General features: G+C 33.8%; 1 long non-coding RNA gene across 1 annotated transcript; it reads left to right on the top strand.

Moving 5' to 3' along the window:
- Nucleotides 1-7,212: 7,212 nt before the first annotated feature.
- Nucleotides 7,213-7,594, top strand: LOC134248024 (uncharacterized). Its single transcript, XR_009987964.1, has 2 exons — nucleotides 7,213-7,424; nucleotides 7,490-7,594. It is a non-coding gene; the product is annotated as an uncharacterized LOC134248024 (long non-coding RNA).
- The last annotated feature ends 4,872 nt before the right edge of the window (nucleotides 7,595-12,466 follow it).

The following is a 12,466-nucleotide window of genomic DNA, read 5'->3' as shown; positions in this document are numbered from 1 at the left end:
ATTGTAAAACACTGATAAACACAGAGACACTGGCGACAGCTTTACCATGTTTACATGGAACTACGAAAACACTGAGGTGTTTGGCAGCTGTTCATGGCATGACTGCAATGATATTTTCCAACAGATTTACACATTTATCGTGAGTAGAATTTAAAGATAAAATAATAGTTTATCATGAAAATTTAACGAAAGGTCTACCCAAAAAATAAGGATGAACGTTAAAGACTGGGCCTAGGCCTAGGCCTAGGCCCCTAACGTGTTAGTTTTCTCTATGTACACAGGTTGAATCGATAGCCAACAATCTGAAATACTTTTTTACAATGTAAATAAAATAATTATCATTTTACTTGCTTATTTTGTTCATTTTTGTACATGAAAAGCAAGTAGAGCAGGACATTTTATAATTTATGTACTGGTAAATATTATTGCGCCGTGTGATTAGGTCACGTATTGACCTCTGACCTCTGACAAACTTCATACAGAATTGAAGATATTTTCTCTCTGTATGTTTATATAATAGAGAGATACCACAAATGTATATATATGCTATTGTTGTAGACGTGTTATGAGTCAAGAGAGGTAACTCTATTTTTTATCGTACATATGTACGTACACATGTAATAACTTTTAGATTCTCTCCAGTTTCAAAACCATTTTCTCCCAAATCATACAGACTATCATTCCAATATTCTCATGTAGTTGTTTGTCATTTAGTTAAGTTGAGCGTGTCAAGCGTAAAATGTTGAGCACCATATTTCTATACTGATTTCATTGAAAGAATACTTTTTGCGATGTGCTTTAACTGGCCACATGTTGCTTAAGCGTCTTATTTAAAATGCTGCATTGGAACACAATTACTTTATGTGATTGGCCAGTATTATAAGTGTATTACTGGGTCCTCTATTTCATATGCAATGTAGTATTCCTCTATCCAATCGAGTAGAAATATCGATCAATGGTGATCAACATTTAAAACTTTAGCATTGTCCATTAAATCAAGTGAAGCTAGCGATGTTATTGGAATGATAATGGAATGCAGGGCTGTAAAGTTTATTTTGAAACAGCCTTTGAATATAAGATTCAAATATAAATATAAAAGAAATATATTGATTTTGTGATTAAAAATAATTACAAGAAATTTTAATTTGAGTTTGTAAGAAAAAAATCATTCGGTCTCAGAGAATGAATTGCTGTCATTCAGTTAACTAAAAGATGACTGAAAGATGACAAAATGTTTACTGAAAGATGACAAAATGTCTACCGAGAAATGACTAAATGTTTACTGAACGATGACTAAATGTCCACTTAGAGATGACAAAATGTCTACTGAGAGATGACTAAATGTCTACTGAGAGATGACTAAATGTCTTCTGAGAGATGACAAAATGTCTATTGAATGATGACTAATTGTCTACTAAGAGATGACAAAATGTCTACTGAGAGATGACAAAATGTCTACTGAGATGACTAAATGTCTACTTAGAGATGACAAAATATCTACTGAAAGATGACAAAATGTTTATTGAAAGATGATTAAATGCCTACTGAAAGATGACAAAATGTTTACTGAAGGATGACATAATGTCTACTGAAAGATGACTGAATATTTACTGAAAGGTGAATGAATGTTTACTACATGTAAAAGGTGAATGTTTACTACATGTAAAAGGTGTCTGAATGTTTACTAAAACGTGACTGAATTGTGGCTATTTAGAGCTGTGCCATTCAGTGACCTTTCCAGACCTTGCAGTGAACATTACATTGACTGAATCATGATGGTTCGTTCATCATGTGTCTATGAATTCTTTTCATAGCAAGAGTAACAATGAGATGACTTTTCTGTTAATGGGACATCTTGAAGAATGATCCAGCACAGTTAAAAATAAAGTGATATATTGATTAAAATATTAAAACTCCTTTTGGAATAAAACACTGTTTTTAGAAAAATAGAAGTAATTTCCCATTTAGAGGTTGTTTTGTATGTATACTCCAATTGTTTTAGTTGTGTTTTATTTTTCCCTTATTTCCAGTAGTGTGATGTTCATAGTAACTCGTTGGAGTTTTTAATTTTTTACATATCTATATTTACAAAATAAAAAGCCTTCATTGTTTATTGATGCAGGCATTACTGGTTACAGTCATTACAGAAAAAAAAACTTAACATACGTAAGCATATAGCATAGGATTAAATATTATGTGAAATATTGTATTATTGATCTTCTCTATGTCATTTTGTGTAGCCTATTGTTTAAGAAAGCTTTCTGAGGAGTGACTTAAAAATAACGGTTATTACTGTTTAGAATTAAAAATTGATTGGTTTCTTGAAAAATAAAGGGAAAAATATCCAGTACTAGTGGATGTAAAAAATGTGACGTAAAAACTTAAAGATTATCTTTTTTAACAATAAGCAACTGGCAAACAGAACAGCATAGTCCTGAAAGCTAGATAAGCTAAAACAGTTTTCTAGGCGAGTATATCAAAAAGTCAAAAGTCGCATTAGTTGAGGCGCAGACATAGGGTGATTAAAAGATATTGTCTAGTATAATTGTAAATGTAAGTACAAGTACATTTAAATCAATTTAAAATTTTAAATGCGTTACGGCGCCGCTGGAGGGCCAGCTAAAAAAAATATTTTTATTTGTTCGGACAAATTAGAAATTCGTTCGGACGAATTAGTTATTTGTTCGGACGAATTAGTTATTTGTTCGGACGAATTAGATATTCGTTCGGACAAATTAGAAATTCGTTCGGACGAATTAGATATTTGTTCGGACGAATTAGAAATTCGTTCGGACGAATTAGATATTTGTTCGGACGAATTAGATATTTGTTCGGACAAATTAGAAATTCGTTCGGACGAATTAGTTATTTGTTCGGACGAATTAGATATTCGTTCGGACAAATTAGAAATTCGTTCGGACGAATTAGAAATTTGTTCGGACGAATTAGTTATTTGTTCGGACGAATTAGATATTCGTTCGGACAAATTAGATATTCGTTCGGACAAATTAGAAATTCGTTCGGACGAATTAGTTATTTGTTCGGACAAATTAGAAATTCGTTCGGACGAATTAGTTATTTGTTCGGACGAATTAGATATTCGTTCGGACAAATTAGTTATTTGTACGGACGAATTAGAAATTCGCTCGGACGAATTAGTTATTTGTTCGGACAAATTAGACAAAATGTGAACAACTGTCAGGACACCGCGATTAATGTGCGATTTGCACCAAGACGTTTCATTTTATTTTGATTCTTTGCAAAATAACTTTAATGAACAACAATTTCAATAAATATTTTGAAGATAAGTCGTTTTGATAATGATCTTTTTCTTATAATTTTTATGAATATAGACACTTGCTGAATATTTTAAATAAAAAAACATTTTAAATATTTATGATAGTAACTTTATGGCAGTTGCCATGGAAACGGTTGTTTGGAAATGCGGGGGAGACATTAAAGCGTTTATTATCGTTTTAATTCTAAAATACGAGAAATGAGAATAAAACCACCCGATGTGGTATATTAAAGGAATATTGTGTCATTACTACGATTGCTTGATCTTTTATAAACCTTTGTGTGAGAGTTTTACTGATTTTACTTTATATTTAGTTTATTAGTTTGTGATTTATTGCTCATCTTGAAGTTGCTAGACAACGTCAAATTTCGGTCAAGTCATCAGTTTTGTGAAAATTTCGGGATCACTCTATATTAAACGCGTATATTATTGACTTAGGCCAGTTAGATGCATTTAGTTACTGGTTTTCCAGTGTCATATGACAAATTTTAGAAAAATAGAACGTCCATGGACATTAATTAAAGGTGTGACCGCTTTTTGGGGTGTTTATCCCCGTACATAAATTAAAAGCGTTAACGGACGATGTCGGCTGACGTACTGTTCTTCACATTGCTACTGAAATTGTAACATCATATGGAAAGATGGGGAGTATTTTGAAATATGAGCGAAAAATGAAGATAAGTTGGTGCGAGAGGATACCCAGGCTTTTCTTGAGAAAAAAAAAATAGAGAAAAGGGCAGCATTTGTAGAATTACGTATTTGAATTGTACATTAGGGTGAGCTGCTTCTATAACGTGACGTGACCTATCAAACTTAACGAAACGTCAAAGTCTCCCCCGGGTTTCACAACAATCCGTTTTCAGAAAGTTCGTGTGACCTTATTGGTAATTGGAAAGTTGTGAAATTTTCCAGTATTGTTGCTTTATGACTCTACATTAGAAATATGCCTGTTGTTTGCTTTCACCAAATCACGATAAAATTTTAGAAAGAAATTCCACGAACTTTTGGATCAACCCTCGTACATATTCATTACCCTGCATTTATTAATCATGACGTGAATGAATTTTGAAATACATTTCTGATACATATGTCGCCGATATGTGGCTGAAATATTGCCGATTCGGCGTAAAACATTCAATCAATCAATCTGGTACATATGCGGTGTATAAAATGAAAAAAGGGTCCTCATTGAGTTTTTAATTAAATATTCCTGTTTGTAAATTAAGAAAACTTCACAAAAATGAACCTGTTCGTATTTATCTCAAGTTGTTCCTATGACTCGCGAGAATGAATTAAGATGTCAACCGGTCAATCTGGTATATTCCCTAGTCCATTGATTTACAGAGCATAATTATTGCCACCTCCCCTTATTGTAGAGGTACATATAGTCGAACAAACTATTTAATTTCACTTTCAGCATTTCTTAATTTTGTTTATACACTTTTACAGTTGAGTACCAGTTCGAAGGTTTGATAGGCCAATGACTCACTAGAAAGGGAAATTATGAAACTAACCCCTTTTATGGGGAAAATAAATCGATCATGAATGAATGAATGTCAAAATATTTTCAAGTAACAACCCCCCCCCCTTCCTCTATTTAAAAACGATTGATTGTCTTAATCATTGAGAAGCTTAAGTTGCATTAAATTATGATGTGTTTTTAAATTTTACTGCACTTTTTAGGAACGCACATGAATTCATCTATTTTTTATCCTTTTCCCGGAAAGGGACGTGTAATTAATTTGGTCAATATTATACCTGCATGTTTTAATTCACGCGCTTTTCTGAAATTTAAATATGAAATAAAATTTATATAGATACTTAATAATAGTTTTTAACGATCTTAGAAAGAATCCATTGGAGATGGACTTATGAGATTCCCTCTTTTTGTTCCTTTATCACAAAATACTTAAATGTGGGAACAGCGGTATAGAAGCAAAACAACAAATGTCCTAGCTATTAAGCCCCATCTTAAAAAAATTTAGACCCATCGAATAATTTTTGAGGCTCGATATTTTGAGTCCGAAGTTTATTTAATATAATACAATGAAGCCACGTATCAGCGTTTTGGAAAGGGGGGGAGGAAAATATTTTGACATTCATTCATAATTTATTTTCCCCATAAAAGGGGTTGGTTTCAAAAAAAAAGTTGACAAGCAAAAAAAAAAAAAGGTACACACGAAAAATTTCCCAAAATTGACAGTCCTATTTCGTAGGGGGGGGGAGCTTACTTTTTCAATGCCAACTTTTCCCCGTACCAATTGCCTGCGGTATGAATAAAACCTTAAGGAGTGGATCTCATCTTTTCAAAGAAGCGGTAACTGACCACTAGCACCCCTTAACACCACCAGCAAAAGTTGGTCCGGTAGAACCAGATGATGTTTATTTGTGACAAATCTTATGAGTTTGTCAGGGATGGGAGTGAAAAGATGTTTGATAAGAAGTAACTGACCCTTTGAATTTACTAGTGGGCTCTCAGATAATATACTTTCAGAATGGCAGACTTTAGGCCTACAATATATACCGGTATAGAACCATCATTTCCGAATATTTACAATCAACATACCCGACTTTAACAGCACATGTCTAGTTGCAACGTGTGCACATGTCATGGTCAAAAGAGCTATTTATGTATTAAAAAGGGATGGATCCTCCTGAATAGACAAATTGTATATCTCTCTTTACAAGATAATTTGTGCGAACATCTAATTTGTCCGAACAAATATCTAATCCGTCCGAACAAATAACTAATTTGCCCGAACGAATTTGTTATTCGTCCGAACAAATAACTAATTCGTACGAACGAATTTCTAATTCGTCCGTACAAATAACTAATTCGTTCGTACGAATATTTTATTCGTCCGAACAAATAACTAATTCGTCCGAACGAATTTCTAATTTGTCCAAACGAATATCTTATTTGTCCGAACAAATTACTTATTTGTCCGAACAAATTTCTAATTCGTCCGAACAAATTTCTAATTTGTCCGAACGAATATCTACTTCGTCCGAACAAATTTCTAATTTGTCCGAACGAATATCTAATTCGTCCGAACAAATAACTAATTTGTCCGAACGAATTTCTAATTTGTCCGAACAAATAAAAAAATTTTTTTTACCTGGCCCTCCAGCGGCGCCGTACGTTACAAAACTGTCGTGCCACTTAAAACATTTAAACGTCAAGCAATTAATTTGAACACATCACAATTATTATATTTTTGTTGAAAGCGGGACTACCCAACGGCGATCGGCATCATTTAAAACCATGCAGTAGTTTGTTTATAGGAAGTTAAACTACAAAGAAAAAAATGTTTACGGAAAGAAAACCTCCAAAGAAATTAATAACGGACGAGGAAGGAGATAAATTATCAGCTGAAGCATTAATAGTAGATAAAATATCAATATTTAAGCAGAAGGAAAGTAGAATAATTTTGAATGCTTAAAAAGGGTATGATTTGGTATTGAACAGTTTATTATTTCATATTTTGAAGAATGTTCATCTAAAGGGTAGTATGGAAAATAAAGCATTATTATGAAACAAAAACATCAACATTCTCGTCTAACGTCATCATATCGCAAGTTCGATATAATGACCTTGTCAGCAAATACAGTTTATCATTGGATCAAATGCTGACTGCCGTTTTTCATGTTAGTTGTTAGGCCATTACATAGAGAATAATACATACCCTTTTCCATATCACATCCTGTATCAGCCCGAGACACCAATATCAGCCAGAGGGCCGAAGGCCCGAGGGCTGATATTGGTCGAGGGCTGATACAGGATGTGATGTGGAAAAGGGTATGTATTAATATATTTATTATATACTTAGTAATAAAATATACAGCATGCATTAAATTGAGAAGAAAATAAGTAAATAATCATGCATGGACTTCTTACATACATGTATATACATGGTCTATTGTCTCATACCATTTGGGTTTGTTTCTACTTCTATTTCAATACACTCGATCCGTAATTTGAAAATAATCTATTACATGTATTTGTAAATTAAGATTAACCTTATTTTCAAAAAGTTAAAATTAAGAGAATATGAACCCACCAAAAATTGTGTATGATCTCAAGTACTGTTTTTGTGGTTTAATTTACTAAGGGTGTGATATTGACGTCACAATAGCCGTATCAGCCCTGCAGGGCTGATATGGATTTGCAGGGCTGATATAGGTTATCAGCCCCGCAAATCCATATCAGCCCTGCAGGGTTGATACGGCTATTGTGACGTCAGCCATATCGCATATGCAAAAAACCTGTATTTATTACTAAGTGTGTAATAAATGTATTTACACACTGAATTGTTGACAGATTTTTCCGCTATTTTCCGATCATGAAAAAGGAACACACAGCGGATGGGACCGGTCGGCAGGGGATGCTCACTCCTGCTTGAATACTCATTACATCTCCTCCATGGCACCTGATCCCACCTCTGATGTTTCGGAGGTCCGTGTTTGCTCTGTTCCTATTTTGTATTGTTTATTGGACTTTTGGACTTGAATACAGTTTGTTACCTCTATATAGGGCCTATTTCATTTAAAATTATGAACCACTGTTAGTTACATACAATAATTAATAACCTGCATCAGGAAGAAGGTTGTTTAATGTTCTATACAGAATGAACATCTGAATCGGTCCTACGGTGTCTAAAAGTCAAGGATCCGGGGTCTTTCTAGGCTCTTATTTTTTATGTTTGAGTAGCAATATCTCAATCCTTCCCATCTTGGCCAACTCACACAAAGTGTTATCTTTTTCCCTTCCTTATTCCTAGTAATTCCTTCAGCAAATAAAATTAAAAGGAGATACTAACCTCCAGGCAACGTAATTTCTGTTTTGTTTGTAGTCATATAAGTGTCCCTAACACCATACTTATAACGACTTCTTATGTTTGCTTATCTATTTATCAATTCCGTTCCTCTTTACACATGCAGGTTTGAATGTCAAAGTTAGCCGTAATCCCAAAAAGTCAACGATTCTGGCAAAAACTAGATTTTAAAGATGCCACTGAGTCTGACACATCTGTTCGATATTTTTGGACATTTTACCCAAAAAGACGTTAAATGTGTCCTAGCAACCAAACTTTAATATATACATTTGTGGTATCTCTCTATTATATAAACATACAGAGAGAAAATATCTTCAATTCTGTATGAAGTTTGTCAGAGGTCAGAGGTCAATACGTGACCAAATCACACGGCGCAATAATATTTACCAGTACATAAATTATAAAATGAGCTGCTCTACTTGCTTTTCATGTACAAAAATGAACAAAATAAGCAAGTAAAATGATAATTATTTTATTTACATTGTAAAAAAGTATTTCAGATTGTTGGCTATCGATTCAACCTGTGTACATAGAGAAAACTAACACGTTAGGGGCCTAGGCCTAGCGTTTGTTTACATTTTTTTTCAATTTTGTCAGCTGCACAGTCTTTAACGTTCATCCTTATTTTTTGGGTAGACCTTTCGTTAAATTTTCATGATAAACTATTATTTTATCTTTAAATTCTACTCACGATAAATGTGTAAATCTGTTGGAAAATATCATTGCAGTCATGCCATGAACAGCTGCCAAACACCTCAGTGTTTTCGTAGTTCCATGTAAACATGGTAAAGCTGTCGCCAGTGTCTCTGTGTTTATCAGTGTTTTACAATAAGTATGCCTTTAGGTACTGAAATCGTAGAATGTTTTTGATCAAATTGCAAATTAACTGGCTCGGACAAGTGTCTCAATCCATCGGATCCATCCATCTCTTTCCGGCGACCGAAATTCCTCCAACTTTTTATCATGGACATCAAATTTCGGACGTGTTTCTTGTGTCTTTTCAGCATCGATTATCAATTTTCACGAATAAAAATATTCTCAGACAACAATCTGTTCACTATTACTGATCACAAGTAGCCTTTCACAAAATATTCCCTTCGAAACAGATTCCTTAGCCTATTCGAAGCGTAACCGCCATGCAAGCCGATTTACACCTTGCGTCATTTTTCAAAATCTACGACGGACGGTTACTGCAATAATTAAATTCGAAAATATTCAATTGTCTGTTTCAAATGTATATATAAGTAATAAATAACAAGTTTATAAACTTCAATGGGAATTGAAGTGGGTCGGTACGTGATCAAATCTTCTGAGAAGGCCTTCGGCCTTCACAGGATTTGATCACGTGACCGACCCACTTCAATTCCCATTGAAGTTTATAAACTTGTTATTTATTTCTTAATAAAATAAGGCGATTACATATTAAACGACCTCCCCTACTGGTATAGCAAAATAACCTCATCATCTGCTTATGGGGTTTATGTCTTTTAGTTGATTAGATAATCAAGAGCTTTCGCCCAAACAATTTCTAAAACAAGGTAAGCTATTGATAAACATATTGGTGAAACAAAGATATCAATCTCGTTTGCAGTCATCTCATTTTACAAGTTTATTGTTCTATGCAATGACCTTGTCAGCAAATACAACCTATAAATAAGTCAAATGACCTTTATTTACTAGTTGCTACGCCATTATTTACACGCTTAATTGTCAAAGTAATTTTCCTTTTTTACGATCATAGCAAGGAGCAAAGGGCGATTGTGAACGGTCAGCAGAAGATGCTCACGTCTCCAGTGCTCCTATACCACATCTGATGTGTTTGGTCAGCTCCTAATTGGCTTTGTTTCAAGCTTAAATATTGTTCGTTGTCCCCATTTTTATTTTACAAAAATCCATAAATTAATATAATGATACAGGTCATCTAGATTTCAATTTTAATTAATAATAACAATAATCAGTCCATTTATTGTGATATTGATACAAGAAACCTGTAGTTTGATTGATTTGTTCCAAGAATTTCACCCTCTTACATGTACGTGTACAAGTCGAAACCTGCTGGTAAAAAATGTAAGATCACAGGTAATATACAGTAGGATTTCGGAGAAAATTAAGTCATCTATGTTAAATTTTAAAAATAATTTGCTTAGTTAAATCCCATTTTCTACAAGGTTTTATTCAATAATGTTATAATTAAGGAACACAAATCATCAGTAACAACACGACATTGAAAATTCTTAAATTCTTATTAAATATGATATTTAAAAACCACGTCATAACGAACGAACATGGCATATATTATCCATCATAGAGTTACGTTATTTACAAACACATGTATTGTAATTGATAGCTGTGAGGCTAAAAAATAACTTACGAAGTTACAATTAATTTTTTAAGAGAAGCAAGGCATTCAAAAGTTTTTCTTCGAACTTCGAGTCGATAAAACCGTAGATAAAAGGATTCACCACGAAGTTGAGAATAAACATAGCTCTAATGATATTAAATATCTGAGCCTCTTGAAAGGACAGGTAATTCCAGAATGTTTTGTCTTGAGTTTCTAGAATCATAAATATCTAAGGCGGAAAGAAACAAAGAATGCTGACAAGAGATATAACCATGAACATCAAGGAATATTGTTTACCGGTAAGACCTTAGATCTTTTGCTTCTTGTACGACTTTTCGACTCTTTCCTACTTTCCATTGTTTCCGTTGTTTTGGATTCAGTGATAGTGTTGAAGGTCTCTGTTTTTCCTGTACTTTTCTCCACTTTACTTAAAGGAAGAGATGTCGGTGCCACCGAATGGTTAATTTTCCGAGGTGATTTCATTTTCGTAATCAACGTATACCCAACTAATGCGTAAAGAAAAGACATGCAAATCACTGAGGTTGCTTCAATTGTAATAATTATACCCTGGTAAGCTTCTCGAAATGTGTCGGTATTTGGAACTGGACTACAGCGGAAACCAATTATATTTGTTGTTGGATGATATACCTCTACTATTCCATAGAGGAATGTTATCGGCAAAGCGAATCCAATTGCAAGCAAAACTATAAGAGATGTGGATCCGTTTAGATGACAAAATTCATCTGAAATCCAAATGGGCGACATATCTTCTGGTATCGTTGTATCGCTATTACTAGTAACATGACAATCGATGAGACTTTGGATGCACATGTCGACATATGTAAAGATTTGCACGGATAGTTTCCTGGAAATTTGTAAGGTTCATTGTTTTCAATCAGAATTTCAGAGGTTGAAACAACAAGTCCCACAAAATCAACACCAGCAAGAAAAGGTATGAAGTACCTGTCATCCTGTTTTGAATGCATTCTGGTGGAATATACAATTAATACAGTTAAGTTCCCAATAACGCCAAATATGAGATACATTGGCAAAATGATGGTGTTTGCAGTGTATCGGTTGACATACCGGTATTCTTTGTTCCAGTCATCTAGATCAAACGATTTGTTCTCCATCGTATTAATGTTAATGTTGTGGGGAAAACTCTATTGTAAAAACCGCGCTACACTTTGATTAGCAGAAGATGTCCTTTCCTACTCTTAATTTGAACTCGTCAGATGCTGGAAGGTTTGTCTTTAGATAAAAATTTAGGAACACAGGCGTCTGGCGTTACTTACTATTGAAAGTTTCCAAAGGAAGTTAATGTTTCCCTTTTTCCAGGTAGAAGCTAACGTGCTTATGTTACGTAAATTAAAAAAGTTTCTTTTTAAATACATGTAGATACATGTATATAATTATGATCTCTTAGTAGAGCAGGAACAGCGCGCTTATGACAGCTCGGCTATGTGGGCAAGTTAAAAAACTTGCTGATTGAATTCTCTCGGCGCCGCCCTACATTAAACGGAGATTAGGGAACTATGACAAAAACAATTTTAAAAAAAAACAATTTTTCCCTTCTCTAATTTTGGGTTGATGGAAATTTTTTATGGTACATGTAAGGTTATTTTTATTATTCAAAGGAAATACGTCCCCAAATAGAAATGTTCTTTTCCTCTTTGCTTATTTGTCAATAATAAAAGATACACTTATTTTGATTGCTTTATCACTCAACACTCCAACCCCGAAATCAAATCTCTTATATTTCTTTTCAAACCTCGAAAATTTGACCCCACGAAAATATGTTATTGCACAGTATATTCCATGCAAACAAGGTATGCTATTTTTGCTGCAACAGAAATATAATTTTTTTAAATAAATTGGGTTTTTTTCGCAGAAGGTTCGGGGAGACAGCGGTTCCCTTTACCTGCAAGCAAACTTTGAAGCTTAGAGAAGAAATCAGAAAAGTAAGAGCATTTGGAAAAAAACATCTTCGCT

The sequence above is a fragment of the Saccostrea cucullata genome, unplaced genomic scaffold (assembly GCF_032062105.1).
Source record: "Saccostrea cucullata isolate Sc308-1 unplaced genomic scaffold, CSIRO_AGI_Scuc_v1 ctg502, whole genome shotgun sequence".
NCBI classification, from domain to species: Eukaryota; Metazoa; Mollusca; class Bivalvia; order Ostreida; family Ostreidae; genus Saccostrea; species Saccostrea cuccullata.
This window is presented reverse-complemented; position numbering and strand designations above follow the sequence as displayed.